This window comes from Oncorhynchus mykiss, chromosome 12, assembly GCF_013265735.2.
Source record: "Oncorhynchus mykiss isolate Arlee chromosome 12, USDA_OmykA_1.1, whole genome shotgun sequence".
Classification (NCBI taxonomy): Eukaryota; Metazoa; Chordata; class Actinopteri; order Salmoniformes; family Salmonidae; genus Oncorhynchus; species Oncorhynchus mykiss.
In genome coordinates, this window is record NC_048576.1 from 88,563,251 (window position 1) to 88,584,417 (window position 21,167).

At 48.8% G+C, this 21,167-nt stretch overlaps 2 protein-coding genes across 2 annotated transcripts in view; one reads left to right on the forward strand and one right to left on the reverse strand.

The window, feature by feature from the left end:
* LOC110487025 (cAMP-dependent protein kinase type I-beta regulatory subunit-like) overlaps nt 1-21,167 on the reverse strand; it is a 55,649-nt gene that overhangs the window by 13,522 nt on the left and 20,960 nt on the right. The window lies entirely within an intron of this gene.
* LOC110485270 (dynein assembly factor 5, axonemal) overlaps nt 1-21,167 on the forward strand; it is a 111,929-nt gene that overhangs the window by 2,408 nt on the left and 88,354 nt on the right. The window lies entirely within an intron of this gene.

The following is a 21,167-nucleotide window of genomic DNA, read 5'->3' on the forward strand; positions in this document are numbered from 1 at the left end:
CTCCACTGTACCACCAGGAAACATCTGTTTACTAGTCGTTGTCCTCTCTTGTCTCCACTGTATCACCAGGACACATCTGTTTACTAGTCGGTTGTCCTCTCTTGTCTCCACTGTATCACCAGGACACATCTGTTTACTAGTCGTTGTCCTCTCTTGTCTCCACTGTATCACCAGGACACATCTGTTTACTAGTCGTTGTCCTCTCTTGTCTCCACTGTACCACCAGGACACATCTGTTTACTAGTCGGTTGTCCTCTCTTGTCTCCACTGTACCACCAGGACACATCTGTTTACTAGTCGGTTGTCCTCTCTTGTCTCCACTGTACCACCAGGACACATCTGTCTACTAGTCGTTGTCCTCTCTTGTCTCCACTGTACCACCAGGACACATCTGTCTACTAGTCGTTGTCCTCTCTTGTCTCCACTGTATCACCAGGACACATCTGTTTACTAGTCGTTGTCCTCTTGTCTCCACTGTACCACCAGGACACATCTGTTTACTAGTCGGTTGTCCTCTCTTGTCTCCACTGTACCACCAGGACACATCTGTTTACTAGTCGGTTGTCCTCTCTTGTCTCCACTGTACCACCAGGACACATCTGTCTACTAGTCGTTGTCCTCTCTTGTCTCCACTGTATCACCAGGACACATCTGTTTACTAGTCGTTGTCCTCTCTTGTCTCCACTGTATCACCAGGACACATCTGTTTACTAGTCGTTGTCCTCTTGTCTCCACTGTATCACCAGGACACATCTGTTTACTAGTCGTTGTCCTCTTGTCTCCACTGTACCACCAGGACACATCTGTTTACTAGTCGGTTGTCCTCTTGTCTCCACTGTACCACCAGGACACATCTGTTTACTAGTCGTTGTCCTCTTGTCTCCACTGTATCACCAGGACACATCTGTTTACTAGTCGTTGTCCTCTTGTCTCCACTGTACCACCAGGACACATCTGTTTACTAGTCGTTGTCCTCTCTTGTCTCCACTGTATCACCAGATAGATTGCTGGGGCATGAAGGGGCAGTCTGCTGCTCTCCAGGAGCAGGGAAATCACACTCACTCACTCACACACACACACACACACACACACACACACACACACACACACACACACACACACACACACACACACACACACACACACACACACACACACACACACACACACACACACACACACACACACACACACAGATGGAGCAAGGTGATGGAAAATGCAGCCTCATCACAGTCCACTCCAGACACCTTCCCTAATGACAGATTTCACAGGAGATATCTCAAGGACAGGCATTTCAGCAGCACACTAGAGCTCTGCAGCTGTGATTCAGGGGCTTCTGGGTGTAATTGTGGCCCCGTTGTTTGTGTTCCGTCCCCTTTGTCATTGTGAAAGGAGTAAATTCACAGGTGTACTGACAGAAGACATCACTAGCATAAACAAACTATTCACAGCACCACATTAGAACATGTTATATGCTGTGAGTGTTCTGTGTGTGTTCTGTGTGTGTTCTGTGTGTGCTCTGTGTGTGTTCTGTGTGTGTGTTTTGTGTGTGTTCTGTGTGTGTTCTGTGTGTGTTCTGTGTGTGTTCTGTGTGTGTTCTGTGTGTGTTCTGTGTGTGTTCTGTGTGTGTGTTCTGTGTGTGTTCTGTGTGTGCTCTGTGTGTGTTCTGTGTGTGTTCTGTGTGTGTGTTTTGTGTGTGTTCTGTGTGTGTTCTGTGTGTGTGTTTTGTGTGTGTTTTGTGTGTGTTCTGTGTGTGTTCTGTGTGTGTTCTGTGTGTGTTCTGTGTGTGTTCTGTGTGTGTGTTCTGTGTGTGTTCTGTGTGTGTTCTGTGTGTGTTCTGTGTGTGTTCTGTGTGTGTTCTGTGTGTGTTCTGTGTGTGTTCTGTGTGTGTTCTGTGTGTGTGTTCTGTGTGTGTTCTGTGTGTGTTTTGTGTGTGTTTTGTGTGTGTTTTGTGTGTGTTCTGTGTGTGTTCTGTGTGTGTTCTGTGTGTGTTCTGTGTGTGTTCTGTGTGTGTTCTGTGTGTGTTCTGTGAGTGCGTTTTTTGTACTTTCTTCCAGGATGTGTCTTTTGAAGCCGGCACCCAAAACATTGAGCTGAGCACGGCAATTTATCTTCCTGTTCTATACATAACAATATTCCATTGGTTTCCCTTAATCATTAGGGCATGATAAATGACCCATGTTCAGGAGAAATCATGTACTGTAATGGCAGCCAATAAGCATTTGTCTATAAAGGTTGTGATTTCTATTCAGACCCCACTATTCTCTCTGTCTGTCTCTCTCCATTGTCTCAGAGCATCTAACAACATCTACTACACTTTAAAGATGATATGATGTGTATTAGAGGTCAACCGATTAATCAGAATGGCCGATTAATTAGGGCCGATTTCTAGTTTTCATAACAATCGGTATTTTTAGACACCAATTATAGCCTATTACATTGCACTCCACAAGGAGATTGTGTTACGTGAGTGCAGCAAGGAGCCAAGGTAAGTTGCTAGCTAGCATTAAACTGATCTTATAAAAAACAATCAATCTTAACATAGTCACTAGTTAACTACACATGGTTGATGATATTACTAGTTTATCTAGCTTGTCCTGCGTTGCATATAATCGATGCGGTGCCTGTTAATTTATCATCGAATCACAGCCCACTTCACCAAACTAAATAAGCACTGTTGTTGCACCAATGTTACCGAACCATAACCATCAATGTCTTTCTTAAGATCAATACACAAGTATATATTTTTAAACCTGCATATTTGGTTAATAATGCCTGCTAACATGAATTTCATTTTAACTAGGGAAATTGTGTCACTTCTCTTGCGTTCCGTGCAAGCAGAGTCCGGGTTTATGCAGCAGTTTGGGCCGCCTGGCTCGTTGTGAACTGTGTGAAGACCACTGTTTCCTAACAAAGACCGTAATTAATTTGCCAGAATTGTACATATTTATGACATAACATTGAAGGTTATGCAATGTAACAGCAATATTTAGATTTAGGGATGCCACCCGTTAGAAAAAATACGGAACGGTCCTGTATTTCACTGAAAGAATAAACATTTTGTTTTCGAAATGATAGTTTCCGGATTTGACCATATTAATGACCAAAGGCTGGTATTTCTGTGTGTTATTATATTATAATTATGTCTATGATTTGATATTTGATAGAGCAGTCTGACTGAGGTGGAAGGCAGCAGCAGGCTCGTAAGCATTCATTCAAACAGCACTTTCGTGCGTTTTGCCAGCAGCTGTTGATGACTTCAAGCCTATCAACTCCCGAGATTAGGCTGGCAATACTAAAGTGCCTATAAGAACATCCAATAGTCAAAGATATATGAAACACAAATGGTATAGAGAGAAATAGTCCTATAATAACTACAACCTAAAACTTCTTACCTGGGAATATTGAAGACTCATGTTAAAAGGAACCACCAGCTTTCATACGTTCTCATGTTCTGAGCAAGGAACGTTAGCTTTCTTACATGGCACATATTGCACTTTTACTTTCTTCTCCAAAACTTTGTTTTTGCATTATTTATACCAAATTGAACAGGTTTCATTATTTATTTAAAGTTAAAATAAAAGTGTTCATTCAGTATTGTTGTAATTGTCATTATTACAAATATATATATAAAAATTGTCCGATTAATCGGTATCGGCGTTGAAAAATCATAATCGGTCGACCTCTATTGTGTATAGCCGCTGTATACAAATACAACCTTGAGCATGCACACACTATAACAACCCCCCCCCCCCTCCCCCACACACACACACACACACACACACACACACCCTGACTGTATTAATCAAATCAAATCAAATGTATTTATATAGCCCTTCGTACATCAGCTGATATCTCAAAGTGCTGTACAGAAACCCAGCTTAAAACCCCAAACAGCAAGCAATGCCGGTGTAGAAGCAGAGTCAGGCAGAGTCACTCCCTCAGGGAACAAAGCCAGCGGGGGACAGAGAGCGATGGAACAACTTCAGCAGCACACACACAGCGGCAGCAGTATAATCAATTCAGTATCACAATATCTCTAACAATTAGTCACGCCTTCTAGCCTCACATACCGCTACAAAACGCCAGGCCTGTCATCTCTATCCACACAGACATCTCCATCAAATACCAATGCTTACAGTGAAGAACATGTACACAAAGAACTAGCTATTAGCTAAGTCTCCCCAAATCACAATCCATCCCCTTCAGCCTTCACGTCATACAGACACTAATACACAGACCTCTCTTCTCAAAGCAACTCAACTCATCAACACAAAGTCACTCGCTGTAGTCAAACTATTCAGCATTCTTTCCTTGCTACAGTGTTATCCATGCTAGCAGAGACAGTCGGCGGTGGTAGGGGTTCAAACGTAAACCCAGAGTATTTACCATGCCGTGGAGGGCCCCTGGCCAGGCCTGTGTAGTGTCCCTCAGCTGGGCCCCTGGGAAGTACTGTTCGTCATGTGTGTGTCAACACAGTCCTAAAGCTACTGTACCATCACACACGCGCCACCATCACTGTTGACATCACGGTCCATGGCCATGCTGACAAGGCCAGAGTGTGTGTGTGTGTTCGAGAGCAAGCGTGTGTGTGTATGTGTGTATGTGTGTGAGCAAGCGCGAGAGAGCGAGAGAAAGCGTGTATGTATAAGAGAGAGAGTGTGTGTGTGTGTGTGTGTGCGAGTGTGTGTGGTCGCAGTATCCCAAAAGCAGCAGCAGACGTCTTGTTCAAGAACCAGTGATAATAACCCTGATGAAAACACAGCAAGAAGCTTCCCTCAGCATCGGTCCTTCCTGTACTCCTGTTTCTCTCTCTCTCTCTCTCTCTCCTCCCTCTCTCTCTCCTCTCACTCTCTCCTCCCTCTCTCTCTCTCTCTCTCTCTCCTCTCACTCTCTCTCCTCCCTCTCTCTCTCTCTCGCTCTCATTTCTCTCACTCTCTCTTTCTCTCTCGCTCTCTCTCCTCACTCTCTCACTCACACTCTCTCTCCTTTTTCTCTCTCACTCTCTCTCTCTCACTCTCCTCCCTCTCTCTCTCTTCGTTTCTGCCTGCGCACAAATTCACATAATCCCGGTTTTCTCATTTCCCGCATCACCATGACAACAGAGCGCAGTAGCATCCCGACCCTCTGGTTGAGGGCTGAAGCAGGAAGCCAGCAGCACACACGTACATCCACACAACGTCATTCATCACAACAACACTAGCCACTGTCTATGCAGCAGTGATGTATTCCCATACGAACAAATCCATCCATTCTGTGCCAAACAAAAACCAGTTCTATACCGTACCATGCAGTGTCTCGTCTCTCTGACCCTCTCACACGTCTTTCCCTGGAGGCCAGAGAGTCAAGTCTGGTTTGAAACATGCCCACTGTTACCCTGACTAGCCCCGTGCCCCAGACACACACAGAGTCCAATGACAAACTCAGTGACGCAGGGTGTTGATGACGTCACATAGCCACACAGGGCGCTGTGTGAGTGAAACCATGCCTCTTTATTTTGCCCTCGTTCCCCTCATTCCATCTCTCTCTACATACCTGCTCTTCTGTTATTCATCAGTCAGGCTAGTTAGGCTATATTCTACCATCTAGGTCTAGTCCTCATCTGTTCCATACAGCATCTGCTCTCTCTCTCTCTCTCTCTCTCTCCCTCCATTCTCTCCCCCTTCTTCTTCTCTCCCTTCTTTTTTTCTCTCTGCGTCATTATCACCGGCTGCCTGCCAGAGAGAGAGAAAGAGAGAGAGACATAGAGAGAGAAAGAGAGAGAGACAGCGAGAGAGAAAGAGAGAGAGACATAGAGAGAGAAAGAGAGAGACATAGAGAGAGAAAGAGAGAGACATAGAGAGAGAAAGAGAGAGACATAGAGAGAGAAAGAGAGAGATACAGCGAGAGAGAAAGAGAGAGAGACATAGAGAGAGAAAGAGAGAGAGACATAGAGAGAGAAAGAGAGAGACAGAGAGAGAAAGAGAGAGATACAGCGAGAGAGAAAGAGAGAGAGACATAGAGAGAGAAAGAGAGAGATACAGCGAGAGAGAAAGAGAGAGAGACATAGAGAGAGAAAGAGAGATACAGCGAGAGAGAAAGAGAGAGATACAGCGAGAGAGAAAGAGAGAGATACAGCGAGAGAGAAAGAGAGAGATACAGCGAGAGAGAAAGAGAGAGAGACATAGAGAGAGAAAGGACAGGAGAAGAGGAGATAGAGGACACGGGTACAGGACTGCCACTACACACACACACACACACACACACACACACACACACACACACACACACACACACACACACACACAGTGGAATACATCAACAAAAAGGTGGACATTCATACATCACACAACGGTCCTCATTGATATTCAGAGATTTTCTGATGATTAGAGATTCTGGTTGAATACTTGATTTCTATGTATATTTAAAAGGCTGCCAATCAGACTGTGGTGTTATTTTTTAGAATGTGTTATTAATTCTGTTGCTTTAGGGCAAACAGGATGTTGAGGAACCTGAAGGCATTGGCCTTTTATCAATTAGATTTGCTCTCTTTGAAAAAGGTGAAAGGAAATGGAGGAGAGTGACCATGGAAGGAAAGGCGCTTGCTTGAAATGAGACGGTCCTTCTCAACTCGCGCATCATCAGGAAAATGACGTTTCCAGAGGCGGATCCCAAAACAAATGACGTTTCCAGGGGCGGATCCCAAAATAAATGACGTTTCCAGGGGCGGATCCCAAAATAAATGACGTTTCCAGGGGCGGATCCCAAAATAAATGACGTTTCCAGGGGCGGATCCCAAAATAAATGACGTTTCCAGGGGCGGATCCCAAAATAAATGACGTTTCCAGGGGCGGATCCCAAAATAAATGACGTTTCCAGAGGCGGATCCCAAAATAAATGACGTTTCCAGGGGCGGATCCCAAAATAAATGACGTTTCCAGGGGCAGATCCCAAAATAAATGACGTTTCCAGGGGTGGATCCCAAAATAAATGACGTTTCCAGGGGCAGATCCCAAAATAAATGACGTTTCCAGAGCCACAATGTGTCAGCTAGCACTGTGTTGTGTCCGGTAACTATTAAACACACTTACAGAGCCACAATGTGTCAGCTAGCACTGTGCTGTGTCTGGTAACTATTAAACACACTTACAGAGCCACAATGGACACCTAGTGTCAGCTAGCACTGTGCTGTGTCTGGTAACTACTAAACACACTTACAGAGCCACCATGGACGCCTAGTGTCAGCTAGCACTGTGCTGTGTCTGGTAACTATTAAACACACTTACAGACTACCATGCCGTGATGTCCAGCCCCAAGAGAGTGCGAGGAAACCAAAGCAGTATTTGTCACTAAACACAGCCAGCGATGCATGGCCCAACCAGGAGACAGCCGGCTGAACTCTGCTCATCACTTACACACCATTACAGAGCCCCAATGGCGCCTATTGTCAACTAGCAATGTGTTGTGCTAGTGTCTGTCTTGTAACTGCCTGTCCAGTGGGCTCTGATGTGGGGGGCTGGGGAGTGTGTTAGGGTTGGTGAGGGGTGTGGGTGTTGATAGGACCTGTCATTGGGGTGATGTTCAGAGAGTAGGTGCTCAACCACAGCCTGAAACACACACACTAGGGAGTGTGCATGCATACCTGGGGATTTACACACACACACACACACACACACACACACACACACACACACACACACACACACACACACACACACACACACACACACACACACACACACACAGAGCAAGCATGCTAACAGAGCACCCAACAGAGAGCTAGTATGCTAACAGAACACCCAACAGAGAGCTAGTATGCTAACAGAGCACACACAGAGAACTAGCATGCTAACAGAGCACCCAACAGACAACTAGTATGCTAACAGAGCACCCAACAGAGAGCTAGTATGCTAACAGAGCACCCACAGAGAACTAGCATGCTAACAGAGAACCCACAGAGAGCTAGCATTCTAACAGAGCACCCACAGAGAGCTAGCATGCTAACAGAGCACCCATAGAGAGATAGTCTGCTAACAGAGCACCCACAGAGAACTAGCATGCTAACAGAGAACCCACACAGAGCTAGCATTCTAACAGAGCACCCACCGAGAGCTAGCATGCTAACAGCGCACCCACAGAGAGCTAGCATGCTAACAGAGAACCCACAGAGAGCTAGCATTCTAACAGAGCACCCACAGAGAGCTAGCATGCTAACAGAGCACCCACAGAGAGATAGTCTGCTAACAGAGCACCCACAGAGAACTAGCATGCTAACAGAGAACCCACAGAGAGCTAGCATTCTAACAGAGCACCCACCGAGAGCTAGCATGCTAACAGAGCACCCACAGAGAGCTAGCATGCTAACAGAACACCCACAGAAAGCTAGCATGCTAAAAGAGCAAAACACACTTCAATAGCTGTTGTTATAGCTGTGGGGTAGCCAAGTCTAGCCCAGGAAAGGACAAGGGAGGATAACGGGGAGAAGTGAGAAGAGACAAAGAGGGATCACCATGGTCACAGTCAGCCAGGGGAAACCAGGGAGAATTCTCTCTCCTGTCAGAGGGAAGTGAGGCCGGGGGGTGAGGGCATTCCTAGAGGAACTACAAGGGCTGTCCCTGCCTAACCCCTAAAGGACTGTCCCTGCTTGAACCCTACCCACTAAAGGACTGTCCCTGAATGACCCCTACCCTCTAAAGGACTGTCCCTGACTGACCCCTACCCGCTAAAGGACTGTCCCTGCCTGACACCTAAAGGACTGTCCCTACCTGACCCCTACCCTGTAAAGGACTGTCCCTGCCTGACCCCTACCCGCTAAAGGACTGTCCCTGCCTGACCTCTAAAGGACTGTCCCTACCTGACCCCTACCCGCTAAAGGACTGTCCCTGCCTGACCCCTACCCGCTAAAGGACTGTCCCTGCCTGACCCCTAACCGCTAAAGGACTGTCCCTGCCTGACCCCTACCCGCTAAAGGACTGTCCCTACTTGACCCCTACCCGCTAAAGGACTGTCCCTACCTGACTCCTACCCTCTAAAGGACTGTCCCTACCTGACCCCTACCCTCTAAAGGACTGTCCCTGCCTGACCCCTACCCGCTAAAGGACTGTCCCTGCCTGACCCCTAAAGGACTGTCCCTACCTGACCCCTACCCTCTAAAGGACTGTCCCTGCCTGACCCCTACCCGCTAAAGGACTGTCCCTGCCTGACCCCTACCCTCTAAAGGACTGTCCCTACCTGACCCCTACCCGCTAAAGGACTGTCCCTGCCTGACCCCTACCCGCTAAAGGACTGTGCCTGCCTGACCCCTAAAGGACTGTCCCTACCTGACCCCTACCCTCTAAAGGACTGTCCCTGCCTGACCCCTACCCGCTAAAGGACTGTCCCTGCCTGACCCCTACCCGCTAAAGGACTGTCCCTGCCTGACCCCTACCCGCTAAAGGACTGTCCCTGTCTGACCCCTAAAGGGCTGTCCCTGCCTGACCCCTACCCGCTAAAGGACTGTCCCTGCCTGACCCACTAAAGGACTGTCCCTGCCTGACTCCTACTCTCTAAAGGACTGTCCCTACCTGACCCCTACCCTCTAAAGGACTGTCCCTGCCTGACCCCTACCCGCTAAAGGACTGTCCCTGCCTGACCCCTACCCGCTAAAGGACTGTCCCTGCCTGACCCGCTAAAGGACTGTCCCTGCCTGACCCACTAAAGGACTGTCCCTGCCTGACCCATCCAAGATCGCATAGCAGTTCAGACGTCTTTTGTCCTCGTCTTGTCGTGTCCTGTATATATATATATTTACAACTTTTTTCACATACATTTTATTTTTATTTTCCATCAACTCATCTTCTAAACACTCTCCTGCAACCAGCCTCACCAATTTATATTTATAAAAAAGTATTATTTACCTCAGATCTGCAATCCTTCAGGAAGCTAGCCAGAAACTCCAGGAGGCTGGCCAGAAACTAGCCAGAAGCTAGCCAGGAGCTAGCCCAGAAGCTAATCAGAAGCTAACCACGGTTTGTGGTCATCGGCTGTCCTTTAGTTCGAAAATCTATCGAAAATCTATCGCCAGTTTTGTACGGCGCAGCGCGGCTCGGAACGGAACATACCGGACCAATTTTTCTCTCCATGTCCCTGGATTTCAACTGCTCTCTGGACATTCATACCCGGATCTCACAGCTAGCTAGCTGCTATCCGTGTGACAGTCGGCTTTCGTCGATTCCGGAGCAAACATCGATTGTTCCGGTGCTAGCCAGCTCCGTCAATCACGCCTGAGTTCCATCATTCACTCCTGGGCTGCAGTCACCTATCCGGACCCGTTTCACTGCCTACGCGGAGCCCCACCGGGCCTTCACAACCGGACTGCCGACGTTATCTACCTGAAGGAGATCCGGCTGGCTCCTCTGTCGCGACGTTACCGGAACGCCCATCTGCGGCCCGCTAACCGTTAGCTGTCTTTCCGGCTGCTATCTGAATAGACAATCGGACAATTTATTTATTTGAATTATTATGTTTTCTTCTCGGGCCTCTATAACTATATCTATTGTTCTTATTTTTGTTGTTGTGTGATTTGGATTAATCCCCTCTACCACACGGAACCCCACTAATCTACTGACCGAACGCAAGAGGTGGCTAACAACAGACTCCATCCTATGCTAGCTTGCTACCGGTTGGCTTGGCTAGCTGTCTAAATCGCCGTGACCCTAAACCAACCTCTCCACTCACTGGACCCTTTTGATCACTCGACTAAGCATGCCTCTCCTTAATGTCAATATGTCTTGTCCATTGCTGTTCTGGTTAGTGTTTATTGGCTTATTTCACTGTAGAGCCTCTAGTCCTGCTCACTATACCTTATCCAACCTATTAGTTCCACCACCCACACATGCAATGACATCTCCTGGTTTCAATGATGTTTCTAGAGACAATATCTCTCTCTTCATCACTCAATACCTAGGTTTACCTCCACTGTATTCACATCCTACCTTACCTTTGTCTGTACATTATACCTTGATGCTATTTTATCGCCCCCAGAAACCTCCTTTTACTCTCTGTTCCAGACGTTCTAGACGACCAATTCTTATTGCTTTTAGTCGCACCCTTATTCTACTCCTCCTATGTTCCTCTGGCGATGTAGAGGTGAATCCAGGCCCTGCAGTGCCTAGCTCCACTCCTATTCCCCAGGCGCTCTCTTTTGACGACTTCTGTAACCGTAATAGCCTTGGTTTCATGCATGTTAACATTAGAAGCCTCCTCCCTAAGTTTGTTCTATTCACTGCTTTAGCACACTCTGCCAACCCGGATGTTCTAGCTGTGTCTGAATCCTGGCTTAGGAAGACCACCAAAAATTCAGACATTTTAATTCCAAACTACAACATTTTCAGACAAGATAGAACTGCCAAAGGGGGCGGTGTTGCAATTTACTGCAAAGATAGCCTGCAGAGTTCTGTCCTACTATCCAGGTCTGTACCCAAACAATTTGAACTTCTACTTTTAAAAATCCACCTTTCTAAAAACAAGTCTCTCACCGTTGCCGCCTGCTATAGACCACCCTCTGCCCCCAGCTGTGCTCTGGACACCATATGTGAACTGATTGCCCCCCATCTATCTTCAGAGCTCGTGCTGCTAGGCGACCTAAACTGGAACATGCTTAACACCCCAGCCATCCTACAATCTAAACTTGATGCCCTCAATCTCACACAAATTATCAATGAACCTACCAGGTACCTCCCCAAAGCCTTAAACACGGGCACCCTCATAGATATCATCCTAACCAACTTCCCCTCTAAATACACCTCTGCTGTCTTCAACCAAGATCTCAGCGATCACTGCCTCATTGCCTGCATCCGTAATGGGTCAGTGGTCAAACGACCTCCTCTCATCACTGTAAAACGCTCCCTGAAACACTTCAGCGAGCAGGCCTTTCTAATCGACCTGGCCGGGGTATCCTGGAAGGATATTGACCTCATCCCGTCAGTAGAGGATGCCTGGATATTTTTTAAAAATGCCTTCCTAACCATCTTAAATAAACATGCCCCATTCAAGAAATTTAGAACCAGGAACAGATATAGCCCTTGGTTCTCCCCAGACCTGACTGCCCTTAATCAACACAAAAACGTCCTATGGCGTTCTGCATTAGCATCGAACAGCCCCCGTGATATGCAGCTGTTCAGGGAAGCTAGAAACCATTATACACAGGCAGTTAGAAAAGCCAAGGCTAGCTTTTTCAAGCAGAAATTTGCTTCTTGCAACACTAACTCAAAAAAGTTCTGGGACACTGTAAAGTCCATGGAGAATAAGAACACCTCCTCCCAGCTGCCCACTGCACTGAAGATAGGAAACACTGTCACCACTGATAAATCCACCATAATTGAAAATTTCAATAAGCATTTTTCTACTGCTGGCCATGCTTTCCACCTGGCTACTCCTACCCCTGTCAACAGCACTGCACCCCCAACAGCAACTCACCCAAGCCTTCCCCATTTCTCCTTCTCCCAAATCCATTCAGCTGATGTTCTGAAAGAGCTGCAAAATCTGGACCCCTACAAATCAGCCGGGCTAGACAATCTGGACCCTTTCTTTCTAAAATTATCTGCCGAAATTGTTGCCACCCCTATTACTAGCCTGTTCAACCTCTCTTTCGTGTCGTCTGAGATTCCCAAAGATTGGAAAGCAGCTGCGGTCATCCCCCTCTTCAAAGGGGGGGACACTCTTGACCCAAACTGCTACAGACCTATATCTATCCTACCATGCCTTTCTAAGGTCTTCGAAAGCCAAGTCAACAAACAGATTACCGACCATTTTGAATCTCACCATACCTTCTCTGCTATGCAATCTGGTTTCAGAGCTGGTCATGGGTGCACCTCAGCCACGCTCAAGGTCCTAAACGATATCTTAACCGCCATCGATAAGAAACATTACTGTGCAGCCGTATTCATTGATCTGGCCAAGGCTTTCGACTCTGTCAATCACCACATCCTCATCGGCAGACTCAACAGCCTTGGTTTCTCAAATGATTGCCTCGCCTGGTTCACCAACTACTTCTCTGATAGAGTTCAGTGTGTCAAATCTGAGGGTCTGTTGTCCGGACCTCTGGCAGTCTCTATGGGGGTGCCACAGGGTTCAATTCTTGGACCGACTCTCTTCTCTGTATACATCAATGAGGTCGCTCTTGCTGCTGGTGAGTCTCTGATCCACCTCTACGCAGACGACACCATTCTGTATACTTCCGGCCCTTCTTTGGACACTGTGTTAACAACCCTCCAGGCAAGCTTCAATGCCATACAACTCTCCTTCCGTGGCCTCCAACTGCTCTTAAATACAAGTAAAACTAAATGCATGCTCTTCAACCGATCACTACCTGCACCTACCCGCCTGTCCAACATCACTACTCTGGACGGCTCTGACTTAGAATACGTGGACAACTACAAATACTTAGGTGTCTGGTTAGACTGTAAACTCTCCTTCCAGACCCATATCAAACATCTCCAATCCAAAGTTAAATCTAGAATTGGCTTCCTATTTCGCAACAAAGCATCCTTCACTCATGCTGCCAAACATACCCTTGTAAAACTGACCATCCTACCAATCCTCGACTTTGGCGATGTAATTTACAAAATAGCCTCCAATACCCTACTCAACAAACTGGATGCAGTCTATCACAGTGCAATCCGTTTTGTCACCAAAGCCCCATACACTACCCACCATTGCGACCTGTACGCTCTCGTTGGCTGGCCCTCGCTTCATACTCGTCGCCAAACCCACTGGCTCCATGTCATCTACAAGACCCTGCTAGGTAAAGTCCCCCCTTATCTCAGCTCGCTGGTCACCATAGCATCTCCCACCTGTAGCACACGCTCCAGCAGGTATATCTCTCTAGTCACCCCCAAAACCAATTCTTTCTTTGGCCGCCTCTCTTTCCAGTTCTCTGCTGCCAATGACTGGAACGAACTACAAAAATCTCTGAAACTGGAAACACTTATCTCCCTCACTAGCTTTAAGCACCAACTGTCAGAGCAGCTCACAGATTACTGCACCTGTACATAGCCCACATATAATTTAGCCCTATCAACTACCTCTTTCCCAACTGTATTTAATTTATTTATTTATTTTGCTCCTTTGCACCCCATTATTTTTATTTCTACTTTGCACATTCTTCCATTGCAAAACTACCATTCCAGTGTTTTACTTGCTATATTGTATTTACCTTGCCACCAAGGCCTTTTTTTTGCCTTTACCTCCCTTCTCACCTCATTTGCTCACATTGTATATAGACTTGTTTATACTTTATTATTGACTGTATGTTTGTTTTACTCCATGTGTAACTCTGTGTTGTTGTATCTGTCGAACTGCTTTGCTTTATCTTGGCCAGGTCGCAATTGTAAATGAGAACTTGTTCTCAACTTGCCTACCTGGTTAAATAAAGGTAAAATAAAATAAAATAAAATAAAACTCCTACCCCCTAAAGGACTGTCCCTGCCTGACCCCTACCCTCTAAAGGACTGTCCCTGCCTGACCCCTACCCTCTAAAGGACTGTCCCTGACTGACCCCTACCCGCTAAAGGACTGTCCCTGCCTGACCCCTAAAGGGCTGTCCCTGCCTAACCCCTACCCCCTAAAGGGCTGTCCCTGCCTAACCCCTACCCGCTAAAGGACTGTCCCTGCCTGACTCCTACCCTCTAAAGGACTGTCCCTGCCTGACCCCTAAAGGACTGTCCCTGCTTGACCCCTACCCTCTAAAGGACTGTCCCTGACTGACCCCATACCCTCTAAAGGACTGTCCCTGACTGACCCCTACCCGCTAAAGGACTGTCCCTGCCTGACTCCTACCCTCTAAAGGACTGTCCCTGCCTGACCCTCTAAAGGACTGTCCCTGCCTGACCCCTACCCTCTAAAGGACTGTCCCTACCTGACCCCTAAAGGACTGTCCCTACCTGACCCCTACCCTCTAAAGGACTGTCCCTACCTGACCCCTACTCGCTAAAGGACTGTCCCTGCCTGACCCCTACCCTCTAAAGGACTGTCCCTACCTGACCCCTACCCTCTAAAGGACTGTCCCTGCCTGACCCCTAAAGGACTGTCCCTACCTGACCCCTACCCTCTAAAGGACTGTCCCTGCCTGACCCCTACCCTCTAAAGGACTGTCCCTGCCTGACCCCTAAAGGACTGTCCCTACCTGACCCCTACCCTCTAAAGGACTGTCCCTGCCTGACCCCTACCTGCTAAAGGACTGTCCCTGCCTGACCCCTACCCGCTAAAGGACTGTCCCTGCCTGACCCCTAAAGGGCTGTCCCTGCCTGACCCCTACCCGCTAAAGGACTGTCCCTGCCTGACCCACTAAAGGACTGTCCCTGCCTGACCCCTACCCTCTAAAGGACTGTCCCTGCCTGACCCCTACCCTCTAAAGGACTGTCCCTGCCTGACCCCTAAAGGACTGTCCCTGACTGACCCCTACCCTCTAAAGGACTGTCCCTGCCTGACCCCTAAAGGACTGTCCCTGCCTGACCCGTTAAAGGACTGTCCCTGCCTGACCCCTACCCGCTAAAGGACTGTCCCTGCCTGACCCCTACCTGCTAAAGGACTGTCCCTGCCTGACCCCTAAAGGGCTGTCCCTGCCTGACCCCTACCCGCTAAAGGACTGTCCCTGCCTGACCCCTAAAGGGCTGTCCCTGCTTGACCCCTACCCTCTAAAGGACTGTCCCTGCCTGACCCCTAAAGGGCTGTCCCTGCCTGACCCTTACCCGCTAAAGGACTGTCCCTGCCTGACCCACTAAAGGACTGTCCCTGCCTGACCCCTACCCGCTAAAGGACTGTCCCTGCCAGACCCCTAAAGGACTGTCCCTGCTTGACCCCTACCCTCTAAAGGACTGTCCCTGCCTGACCCTTACCCTCTAAAGGACTGTCCCTGCCTGACCCCTACCCGCTAAAGGACTGTCCCTGCCTGACCCCTAAAGGACTGTCCCTGCTTGACCCCTACCCTCTAAAGGACTGTCCCTGCCTGACCCCTAAAGGACTGTCCCTGCCTGACCCCTACCCTCTAAAGGACTGTCCCTGCCTGACCCCTAAAGGACTGTCCCTGCCTGACCCCTACCCTCTAAAGGACTGTCCCTGCCTGACCCCTAAAGGACTGTCCCTGCTTGACCCCTACCCTCTAAAGGACTGTCCCTGACTGACCCCTACCCTCTAAAGGACTGTCCCTGCCTGACCCCTACCCGCTAAAGGACTGTCCCTGCCTGACCCCTAAAGGACTGTCCCTGCCTGACCCACTAAAGGACTGTCCCTGCCTGACCCCTACCCGCTAAAGGACTGTCCCTGCCTGACCCCTAAAGGACTGTCCCTGCTTGACCCCTACCCTCTAAAGGACTGTCCCTGCCTGACCCCTACCCTCTAAAGGACTGTCCCTGCCTGACCCCTACCCGCTAAAGGACTGTCCCTGCCTGACCCCTAAAGGACTGTCCCTGCTTGACCCCTACCCTCTAAAGGACTGTCCCTGCCTGACCCCTAAAGGACTGTCCCTGCCTGACCCCTACCCTCTAAAGGACTGTCCCTGCCTGACCCCTAAAGGACTGTCCCTGCTTGACCCCTACCCTCTAAAGGACTGTCCCTGCCTGACCCCTAAAGGACTGTCCCTGCCTGACCCCTACCCTCTAAAGGACTGTCCCTGCCTGACCCCTAAAGGACTGTCCCTGACTGACTCCTACCCTCTAAAGGACTGTCCCTGCCTGACCCCTACCCGCTAAAGGACTGTCCCTGCCTGACCCCTAAAGGACTGTCCCTGCTTGACCCCTACCCTCTAAAGGACTGTCCCTGCCTGACCCCTACCCTCGAAAAAGGATGGTCATGGCGCTCAGCTAAGACAATGACCATGACACATCACAAGGAGTGTTCCCTCACTCTCCTCTCCCAGACAAATACTATACAGATGTAGGATCTTAATTTGAGCCAGTTTGCTAGAGTAGAAAAATGATCCTGCAGCAAAAGGGAATGTGAATTATTAAGTGGATTATAATTAAAGAAAAACATTATAGGGGTTGATACATTTTTCATTAGGGTAAAACAAGTATGATATTTTAAAAGTGGAACTAACAAACTTTAGAAGCTTTTTTAAACCTTGAATACACTGAAAGTTTCAATTTCCTGCTTTGTAGGAAAATTCTCAGCAACAAAAGAGTGATCAGATTAAGATCCTACATTTGTACATGTTCTGTAGCTCAACAAATAGGAACATAAGAGCACACACACACACACACACACACACACACACACACACACACACACACACACACACACACACACACACACACACACACACACACACACACACACACACACACACACACACACACACACACACAGCACCTTGGGGCAGCACTCAGATGCTTGATCCCCACTCAGAGGTGATCCTCTCAGGTCATTATACTTGAGAGGGTAATTCAGTTTTATGGCACATTCCCCTCTAAACCCTCAATGGACTGGTCCACTTCCCAACTGACAAACTGTCAATCAAGAGTCTTTGAAGGCCCTCCACCTCCCTGCCTTGTGATGTTTTTATGATAAGAGTGAAGAGAGACAGGTTCAGAACAGTGAAGAGTCTAATATTTCAGGGGAGTGAGAGAGAGAGAGACAGGTTCAGAACAGTGAAGAGTCTAATATTTCAGGGGAGTGAGAGAGAGAGAGACAGGTTCAGAACAGTGAAGAGTCTAATATTTCAGGGGAGTGAGAGAGAGAGAGACAGGTTCAGAACAGTGAAGAGTCTAATATTTCAGGGGAGTGAGAGAGAGAGAGACAGGTTCAGAACAGTGAAGAGTCTAATATTTCAGGGGAGTGAGAGAGAGAGAGAGACAGGTTCAGAACAGTGAAGAGTCTAATATTTCAGGGGAGTGAGAGAGAGAGAGACAGGTTCAGAACAGTGAAGAGTCTAATATTTCAGGGGAGTGAGAGAGAGACAGGTTCAGAACAGTGAAGAGTCTAATATTTCAGGGGAGTGAGAGAGAGAGAGACAGGTTCAGAACAGTGAAGAGTCTAATATTTCAGGGGAGTGAGAGAGAGACAGGTTCAGAACAGTGAAGAGTCTAATATTTCAGGGGAGTGAGAGAGAGAGAGAGACAGGTTCAGAACAGTGAAGAGTCTAATATTTCAGGGGAGTGAGAGAGAGAGAGACAGGTTCAGAACAGTGAAGAGTCTAATATTTCAGGGGAGTGAGAGAGAGAGAGAGACAGGTTCAGAACAGTGGAGTCTAATATTTCAGGGGAGTGAGAGAGAGACAGGTTCAGAACAGTGAAGAGTCTAATATTTCAGGGGGGTGAGGGAGAGACAGGTTCAGAACAGTGAAGAGTCTAATATTTCAGGGGAGTGAGAGAGAGACAGGTTCAGAACAGTGAAGAGTATAATATTTCAGGGGAGTGAGAGAGAGACAGGTTCAGAACAGTGAAGAGTCTAATATTTCAGGGGAGTGAGAGAGAGAGAGACAGGTTCAGAACAGTGAAGAGTCTAATATTTCAGGGGAGTGAGAGAGAGAGAGACAGGTTCAGAACAGTGAAGAGTCTAATATTTCAGGGGAGTGAGAGAGAGAGAGACAGGTTCAGAACAGTGAAGAGTCTAATATTTCAGGGGAGTGAGAGAGAGACAGGTTCAGAACAGTGAAGAGTCTAATATTTCAGGGGAGTGAGAGAGAGACAGGTTCAGAACAGTGAAGAGTCTAATATTTCAGGGGGGTGAGAGAGAGAGAGACAGGTTCAGAACAGTGAAGAGTCTAATATTTCAGGGGGGTGAGGGAGAGACAGAGGAATGCTAAAATAGGGAGTCTGATGGGAGTGATTTTAGGAATTCAAAGGGGGAGTGGTGTTTAGGACAGAATTGATGACTCACACAATCATATCCCTACAGAAACCACACAGGCCCTGTGTGAATGATTTAATTCCTGGAAATACTGGCTGATTAGAAACATCTCCATCTAAAGACATTTGGTCCACTCAGGGCCCAGACACAGCTAAGAAACAGTATGACCTCCCTAGTTGTTTCTTGTGAGCCGTTGAGGATGACGGCACCGATTGGAATACAGTTCTCTTGCTCTGTCTTTATCCCTCCCTCTCCCACCACACAGAGCCTGGGACCTCCACACACAGACCGTCCGTCCTCCTTCCAAACTACTAATTACTGACTGTGGACGGTTCAACCGCGAGTCAACAACAACCGCCTCACCAGCCCCAGAGGGAACCCATATGCAGCTGCTTCAAACGCCAGCAGGCTGGCCCAGCAGCCTCAGCCTGTTTCATCTCTCTGGGTAGAAAGCAGAAAGCCAGCAGGCTGGCCCAGCAGCCTCAGCCTGTTTCATCTCTCTGGGTAGAAAGCAGAAAGCCAGCAGGTTGGCACAGCAGCCTCAGCCTGTTTCATCTCTCTGGGTAGAAAGCAGAAAGCCAGCAGGCTGGCCCAGCAGCCTCAGCCTGTTTCATCTCTCTGGGTAGAAAGCAGAAAGCCAGCAGGCTGGCCCAGCAGCCTCAGCCTGTTTCATCTCTCTGGGTAGAAAGCAGAAAGCCAGCAGGCTGGCCCAGCTGCCTCAGCCTGTTTCATCTCTCTGGGTAGAAAGCAGAAAGCCAACAGGCTGGCCCAGCAGCCTCAGCCTGTTTCATCTCTCTGGGTAGAAAGCAGAAAGCCAGCAGGTTGGCCCAGCAGCCTCAGCCTGTTCCATCTCTCTGGGTAGAAAGCAGAAAGCCAACAGGCTGGCCCAGCAGCCTCAGCCTGTTTCATCTCTCTGGGTAGAAAGCAGAAAGCCAGCAGGTTGGCCCAGCAGCCTCAGCCTGTTTCATCTCTCTGGGTAGAAAGCAGAAAGCCAGCAGGCTGGCCCAGCAGCCTCAGCCTGTTCCATCTCTCTGGGTAGAAAGCAGAAAGCCAGCAGGTTGGCCCAGCAGCCTCAGCCTGTTTCATCTCTCTGGGTAGAAAGCAGAAAGCCAGCAGGTTGGCCCAGCAGCCTCAGCCTGTTTCATCTCTCTGGGTAGAAAGCAGAAAGCCAGCAGGTTGGCCCAGCAGCCTCAGCCTGTTTCATCTCTCTGGGTAGAAAGCAGAAAGCCAGCAGGCTGGCCCAGCAGCCTCAGCCTGTTCCATCTCTCTGGGTAGAAAGCAGAAAGCCAGCAGGCTGGCCCAGCAGCCTCAGCCTGTTTCATCTCTCTGGGTAGAAAGCAGAAAGCCAGCAGGTTGGCCCAGCAGCCTCAGCCTGTTTCATCTCTCTGGGTAGAAAGCAGAAAGCCAGCAGGTTGGCCCAGCAGCCTCAGCCTGTTCCATCTCTCTGGGTAGAAAGCAGAAAGCCAGCAGGCTGGCCCAGCAGCCTCAGCCTGTTCCATCTCTCTGGGTAGAAAGCAGAAAGCCAGCAGGCTGGCCCAGCAGCCTCAGCCTGTTTCATCTCTCTGGGTAGAAAGCAGAAAGCCAGCAGGCTGGCCCAGCAGCCTCAGCCTGTTCCATCTCTCTGGGTAGAAAGCAGAAAGCCAGCAGGCTGGCCCAGCAGCCTCAGCCTGTTTCATCTCTCTGGGTAGAAAGCAGAAAGCCAGCAGGTTGGCCCAGCAGCCTCAGCCTGTTTCATCTCTCTGGGTAGAAAGCAGAAAGCCAGCAGGCTGGCCCAGCAGCCTCAGCCTGTTCCATCTCTCTGGGTAGAAAGCAGAAAGCCAGCAGGCTGGCCCAGCAGCCTCAGTCTGTTCCATCTCTCTGGGTAGAAAGCAGAAAGCCAGCAGGTTGGCCCAGCAGCCTCAGCCTGTTTCATCTCTCTGGGTAGAAAGCAGAAAGCCAGCAGGCTGGCCCAGCAGCCTCAGCCTGTTCCTTCTCTCTGGGTAGAAAGCAGAAAGCCAGCAGGCTGGCCCAGCAGCCTCAGCCTGTTTCATCTCTCTGAGTAGAAAGCAGAAAGCCAGCAGGCTGGCCCAGCAGCCTCAGCCTGTTTCATCTCTCTGAGTAGAAAGCAGAAAGCCAGCAGGCTGGCCCAGCAGCCTCAGCCTGTTTCATCTCTCTGGGTAGAAAGCAGAAAGCCAGCAGGCTGGCCCAGCAGCCTCAGCCTGTTTCATCTCTCTGGGTAGAAAGCAGAAAGCCAGCAGGTTGGCCCAGCAGCCTCAGCCTGTTTCATCTCTCTGGGTAAAAAGCAGAAAGCCAGCAGGCTGGCCCAGCAGCCTCAGCCTGTTCCATCTCTCTGGGTAGAAAGCAGAAAGCCAGCAGGCTGGCCC